The sequence below is a fragment of the Oxyura jamaicensis genome, chromosome 2 (genome assembly GCF_011077185.1).
Source record: "Oxyura jamaicensis isolate SHBP4307 breed ruddy duck chromosome 2, BPBGC_Ojam_1.0, whole genome shotgun sequence".
Lineage (NCBI taxonomy): Eukaryota > Metazoa > Chordata > Aves > Anseriformes > Anatidae > Oxyura > Oxyura jamaicensis.
This window is the reverse complement of record NC_048894.1, coordinates 157,274,396-157,281,336: the sequence shown is the minus strand read 5'-3', so window position 1 is coordinate 157,281,336 and position 6,941 is coordinate 157,274,396. Positions and strand designations below refer to the sequence as shown.

Below are 6,941 nucleotides of genomic sequence, written 5' to 3'. Positions count from 1 at the left end.
GCCACCTCGCTACAACCTCCCTTAAGGTACCCGTAGAGTGCAATAAGGTCACCCCTGAGCCTCCTCTTCTCCAGGCTGAACAGTCCCAGCTCCCTCAGCCGCTCCTCATAGGACTTGTTCTCCAGGCCCCTCACCAGCTTCGTAGCCCTTCTCTGGACTCGCTCGAGCACCTCCATGTCCTTCTTGTAGTGAGGGGCCCAAAACTGAACACAGTACTTGAGGTGTGGCCTCACCAGAGCCGAATACAGGGGGAAAATCACTTCCCTGGCCCTGCTGGCCACGCTGTTTCTTATGCAAGCCACGATGCTGTTGGCCTTCCTGGCCACCTGAGCACACTGCTGGCTCATATTCAGCCGACTACTAACCAATACTCCCAGGTCCTTCTCTGCCAGGCAGCTTTCTAATCACACATCTCCCAGCCTGTAGCGCTGTTTGGGGTTGTTGTGCCCCAGGTGCAGGACCCAGCACTTGGCCTTGTTGAACTTCATACCGTTGGCCTCGGCCCATCGGTCCAGCCTCTCCAGATCCTCCTGCAGAGCCTTCCTACCCTCGAGCAGATCAACACACACACCTAACTTGGTGTTGATCTGCAAACTTGCTGAGGGTGCACTCGATCCCCTCGTCCAGATCGCTGATAAAGATATTAAAGAGAACTGGCCCCAGTACTGAGCCCTGGGGGACTCCACTAGTGACCGGCCTCCAACTGGATTTAACTCCATTCACCACAACTCTCTGGGCCCGGCTATCCAGCCAGTTTTTAACCCAACGAAGTGTACGCCAGTCCAAGCCATGAGCAGCCAGTTTCTTGAGGAGAATGTTGTGGGGAACGGTGTCAAAAGCCTTACTGAAATCAAGGTAGACCACATCCACAGCCTTTCCCTCATCTTATGTCACTTTGTCATAGAAGGAGATCAGGTTCTTCAAGCAGGACCTGCCCTTCATAAACCCATGCTGACTGGGCCTGATCGCCTGGTTGCCCTGTAAGTGCTGCATGATGACAATGAAGATAAACTGCTTCATGAGCTTCCCTGGCACTGAGGTCAAACTAACAGGCCTATAGTTCCCCGGGTCTACCCTCCGGCCCCTCCTGTAGATTTCATGGGGCACAGCAACAGGTTGGCACGCTCCCCCTGCGCCCAGCTTCTGGGGAAGGGACAGATCTGTTCTCTAGGACCAGCTCTGCTGACCCCAGGAGATGCTTCATGCTGGGATAGAAATGCAAAATGTGACAGGAGCTTGGCCTGCCCTTGAGGCCAAAGCTTTTAAACTCACGTGTGAGAGAGAGGGCGAAGATATTGCCCATAAATCTCAACCCAGGTGCAAGGAGCGGAGCTTTGGCTGCAGCAGAAGGCATGTGGCTGTCAGACTACAGCAGGAGACTTGCAGGCAGTTCTGCGATCATAATTAATGCATGCACTTGCCAGGAAATCATGTGCAGTCATGGAAATTTTGCACACAACTGCTTCTCTGGAGTTGTATGTCTGATCCCCCCAGCTCCTGCATGCCTGGTACAGTCAGTGGTGCTAACGTGAACCTACACTGCTGCATATCACAGTCTCCTCTTCGTGTTCCTGCTCAGAAAATAACCCATGCAAGCAAGGTGGCAGGGATGATGTCCAGGAACACAAAGCCCCTCCAAGTCCTTTGGAAGTTGAAATACGTTTTGGGTGCTCCTCTTAAAAGAGCAGCAGTGAATTTGCTTTAAAGCACAGAGGGAAGGAATCTTCCGTGTAACTTCAACATGTTCAAAATGAGAGATTACAAGTGTTGAGAAAATAATGACCAGGAGGTACAAGGAAAAAAATATGCAGAAATCTATTTCACATGCACAATAATTTACTTTTAGATGTGCAGTAAAGTTTTTATATGCACAATAATTTACTTTTACATGTGCAATGATGTTTTTACACGTGCAATAATTCATTTTTATGTGCAAAAGCTGGCCAATTAAAAGCTTGGGTACTAAACACACCTTTGACCAATCCCAAACGCCTTTGTTTTGGCATACAATTTCACTCATGTCTAGAGCCAACACATTCATGCAATAGGTTTGTTTATTTTGCAGTGAATTCTGGCCAACTCCATGTAAAGTACCTGATTCATTTGCAGTTTGCCCCAGCAGAAAGTTTGAGCAGCCCCATGTGCTATGGGGAAGGGACACAAGGGCCAGACAACCTAGGTTTTCACCTGTTTTTCTCCACGAACCAACATAGCCAACTACAGGCATCTGTGGGAAGCATACCAGCCTCGGCAGTCAGCTTTGAGAAGATATTTATCCTACTAGAAAACCAGAAAAAAATGTTCTTGTTGGCTGGCTGAGATGACTCGTGTCTCAGCTGCGGCTCTGTCCCCTCTTTATCCTTTTCACTATGTTTTGTAAGTCTCCAGCTGGTGGTTTTTTTGGGATGGAGTCTCAGAAACCTTAACCTGTAGGAGGATCCTGCATGCTCCTCTCCCATGGTCTTCTGAAAATTGGTGGGATTTTCAGTCAGTGGAGCAGAGTGATTGCAAAAACAATTTAATGACTCCAAACAGGACCCAAAACTTCAGGAGGGGAGTCAGTGAGAAACTCCAGGAGATGTTGTTTAAGGACCAGTGCAGAAGCTTTCTCTATTTAGAGACCTTAGATCTGCTTCAAACTTCTTTTCCATCACTTGGTTGTCACTTCTGAGTCAGTCAGATTGTGTTTGAGCCTCTCTCCCTCATGTGAGTTTCCTGGATCATATAGCACTGACTTGGGGTCTGCATTCCCTCATTTCCTCCTAAATATTTTGTTCTGCAAATTAATCAAACACACTTTGGTGCCCTGCACCTAGGATGGATATGTTAACTTCTCGGATGTGGAACAGAAAGGAGAAAGTCTCCTGACTATCTTTGAGACTTAATCCCCATGGGAAACCATCTGCTGCCCTGAACTGGCATAGATCAGGATGACCTGAAGGAGGAAAGGGACTGAAGATGTACAGAAATGCCTCCCCATATGCTTTTGGCTGCAGGTGAAATCTGCTGGCATGCCCCAGATGAAATGCACCGGCTCAGACCAGAGGGTCACCTCCAGGCGTGGCTGTCCTGGTCACACAGAGTCTTTGCCACGTTAGTGGCGACTCAGTTACTTCGAGTGTGAATCTCAAATTACTGCAAGCCTGGCGGATTCAAGGGGAGAAGCAGCAAAAGGGGCTAGAAATATAAATAACTGTCACCAGTAACAGGAAAAAAAAAAAAAAAAAAAAAAAAAAGAGTTCACTTAACCTTTTATTTTGACTGCTTGGGAGAGGTGGAAAGGAAGAGGAGAGGGTAGGTGGTCAAGTGCAACAAACCAATATAAACTAAAATACTTTCCCTCTGAGAAAAACTAAACCTGAAAAACTACTTGTTCAGGCTTTGTAAGTGGTTATTGAAAAAAACTAAATGTGCCAGCAGTAAATGGAAATTTTTCTTTTCAACTAAAACTTATATTTTTTTCAAGAAAAAAAAATGCTTCTATAGATCCATGCCTTGAGGATACTATTCCACCAGCTTTAACCACTTGTATGCTGATACCTCTGATTGAAAAAATATTTCGAGCAAAGTGGGGAGAGAATGGTAAAAGTGGCAAAACAACACTGTTTGCAAGTCATGGGCAACCCAAAGGGAAATGACTGGGAGAAGTTATGGGTCAATATTCTGGCAAGTGGGGCAGGAGAGGTGTGCGCTGGAGGTGTCTGCACCAAGCCACCACCACTTGCCCTATGCAGTGGGCTGAGCAGCTCCTAAAACCCTGACCTGCAGGGCATGGGTGAGAAAGAGAAGCATTAGTCCAGCATTTTAGCTGTACTAGCGTGTGCTGGAGGTGTTGGACTGCGAGCCTTGAAATAACCTTGGGATTTTCTAAAAACTGCAGGTGAAAATTGCAATTCAAGGTCTGGCTTTGGGCAAGCCGTGGAACTCTCCAGTGCTCCTCGTCTTAACATGCAAAGGGGCTGGCCAGAACAGCTATGGCTGGCTTTTGGTTGGCAAAACCCATCCTTGTTTAAATCCATCATGTTCAAATCAAATTAGCTCATAACATATTTTTCATTATTTTTACAAGGGTCAGGTTCATGGAAAATTAAAAATCTCCTAGAAGACAAGTCAGCTGAGGAAAAAAAAAAAAAAAAAAAAAAAAGAAAAAAAAAAAAAAAAATAATAAAAGAAGAGGCTTTTAAAAAAAAAAAAAAAAAAAAAAAAAAAAGGAACAGAAAAATGTGAATGATGATAGGGGATGGTTTAAAAAAAAACAGACAAACAACAAAGTGCCCCCAAAGCAATAATCCCTCCATCAAGAGTGACACTGGCTTGAAAAACTGGCTGGCTTAAAGGCAAAGTGAAAGTGGCAAGAGACACATCAAATGAAAAAAATGGGAGTAGAGGACATTGAATTTGCACTGGAAATGCTGTGGAAAATCAGTAAGATGAGCAAAAAGACATGAGATGTCTCTGGCCAGTAGAGCTGAGGACAGCAAAGAGTTTAAATACTTTGGGAACAGAAGGAACTATAATAACCACAGTATTGATTCCTCCTTGGAAGGGAAATGTGCAAAGCATGCATTTTCAATAGATATTTGTTCTGTATTTGGGGGGGAAAAGCTGATTTGTATCTGATTAAAGTGAAGGAATGGTTTGCAGGCCAGCATTAACTGTGGAAGATACAGAATAGACTCTCTTAAAACACACAGCTTTTTGAAAACTGGTTTTAACCACACACAAGTGTTGCCTACGAAGCAGCCAAGGAGCATGACTGCTGGTCTTGGAGACGTGTTGGAGGGCTGGGCAATTCAGGGGACTGCAAGAAAACTAATGTCACACTAGTATGTTAAAATGGTGTAAACAGGGTGACTTGGATAATTATTGCCTGCCATTGATTCCAGGCAAAATGAAGGAACACCTCACGAGGACTCGATTAATAAAGAATTACAGGAACATGATGCTAATCAGCAGGGGGTTATGGGAAATCGGTCTTGTCAAATTAAGTAGCTTTTATAAACGCAATTACAAGAGTGAGGATAATTAACCACTGGAGGAACTGGCAGAGAGTTGTGGTAGAGTCTCTTGGGTGGATGTTTAAATTAAGAAGTTTCCTTTAAAAAAAGTGATTTGTGCAGTGCCCAGAACAATGGGGTCTTTGTCCATTCCTGGAGGGACCAAAATCAAAATGTTTTAAACACAATCACCATGGCTGCACAGAGAATTCAAGCAGGACAACAATACAGGTTGTGGAAGCCACGACCTTGGACTAGCTGATCACTATGGTGCTTTTTGGCACTCAAAGCCACATGCTGGTGGAGAAATACACTTTAACATGGCTGCTGCTGCCTCCTTTTAAAGAAGATTTCAAACTGAGGGGACTGGGAAGTACTTTCAAATGAAAGGAAGAAGGGGAAGATGCTTTGTTATTGCAGGGTTACACCTAAGCAAAGGGATAAATTGGCTTGGAGAAGTATTTGCACCTCATCCTTCAGCTGGCTGGTTCGTGGCATATCCAACAATCCTTATTTCATGCACATCTTTTTTGCAGACATCATACAGTGAGTGTGTGGAGAGTTAGAGTTTGCTTTACGAAAGGCTTCAAAAAACTTTTACGTGCCATGTGTAAGAAAAGAAATATCACCCATGGGAGAGCCCAGGATAAGAAAGTGCATGGCTAGCCTTGGAAAAGCACCACTGCACTGAGAAGGTTTGCTCTGAGGTCCCAGGGAACTGTTGGCCATGGTCCTCACTTGAGCTATGAAAGTAATGGGGGTTATATAGAATATTTTTTGAGGGTTGTACCTCCAGAAAATGGCAAGATGTTTTGGTTTTGGTTTTTAAATTTAAAAAAGAGATTATGGGATATATCTCATGTTCTCTGGGGGCCTGCATTCAGAAGAAGTGGTGACATGTCTGTAGGAGATTGCTACTTTGGGCTTCAGCTGGCATGGTTTACCCTCTGGTGGTGGACAACATCCTCTCAGGCCACCTGAAATGGAATTGACTTCTTTCCCCTGGCTGCCGGATGAATATATTCATGCAAGGCTTTCAAAATTTATTTCCAGGACCTTTGTATTCTGACCATGGTGCAGAAGGGGATGCTGAATATGCTGCCTCGTTACTCTGGAGTTGGCTGTGACCACTGGACTACGTCCTATGGGCTGAGACTGAAGAAGCCATCAGGAGTGTCAGGCTATGCCACTGATTTCTTATCGACCTGCTTGATATGCGCTCACATTTCCATGCATCTTCCCCTCCTGCACTCCATAAAACGCAACATGAAATGTCTCCTCTCAATTGAGATGCTCTGTTTTATTTGGGCTGAGAAATCCACTTAAACCTTTTTAATTTGTCTTGTTTGGATATGGGTATAATTTTGGTTGTGTTTTATGGGTGCCCGGTTCATTTTACTTCCTGTAAATCGTCCCTTTAGTTACTAGGGCTTCTGGGAAGTTGTAAATTCTCCCTCCTATTTTCTCTGTAGAGTTTACGTTGTTTTACAGTTTCATTAATAGGTTCTCTTCCAGCTAGGTTGATGAAAGTTATTGACCTAATCATAACCTATTAATTATGACAGTAAATTCCACTCTTGGAAATGTTTTACTGAGCAAATGTTACTTGGAAAATCTGCAGGTTAAACTGGAGATCTAAGAACTTTAAATCTACTCTTCAGTGCCCCAGTCGCGGAACCACGAGTCCTCCTTCAGTGAAGCTTGTACAGTGCCGCTGGCTTGGGATTGAGGGGAACCCCAAAACACCTCCACCCCATTGATTGCAAATGATGAGAAGGACTGCTGTGACATTCAACTTCATAAAAAAAAAAAGAAAAAAAAAAAAAAAAGGAATTTCAGGAAGACATGCAGGGAGGTTTCCTTAATCCTGGCTCTACATGTTTGGGTATAGAGTAGAAACTGGATGCATTTGAATTTCTTCTCATGGCTGCTAGAAGGAGGAAA

At 44.3% G+C, this 6,941-nt stretch overlaps 1 long non-coding RNA gene across 1 annotated transcript; it reads left to right on the top strand.

Moving 5' to 3' along the window:
- The first annotated feature begins 5,050 nt into the window (after positions 1-5,050).
- On the top strand, positions 5,051-6,348 carry LOC118163141. The gene is made up of 2 exons (XR_004748879.1): positions 5,051-5,228; positions 6,051-6,348. It is a non-coding gene; the product is annotated as an uncharacterized LOC118163141 (long non-coding RNA).
- Positions 6,349-6,941: the final 593 nt, after the last annotated feature.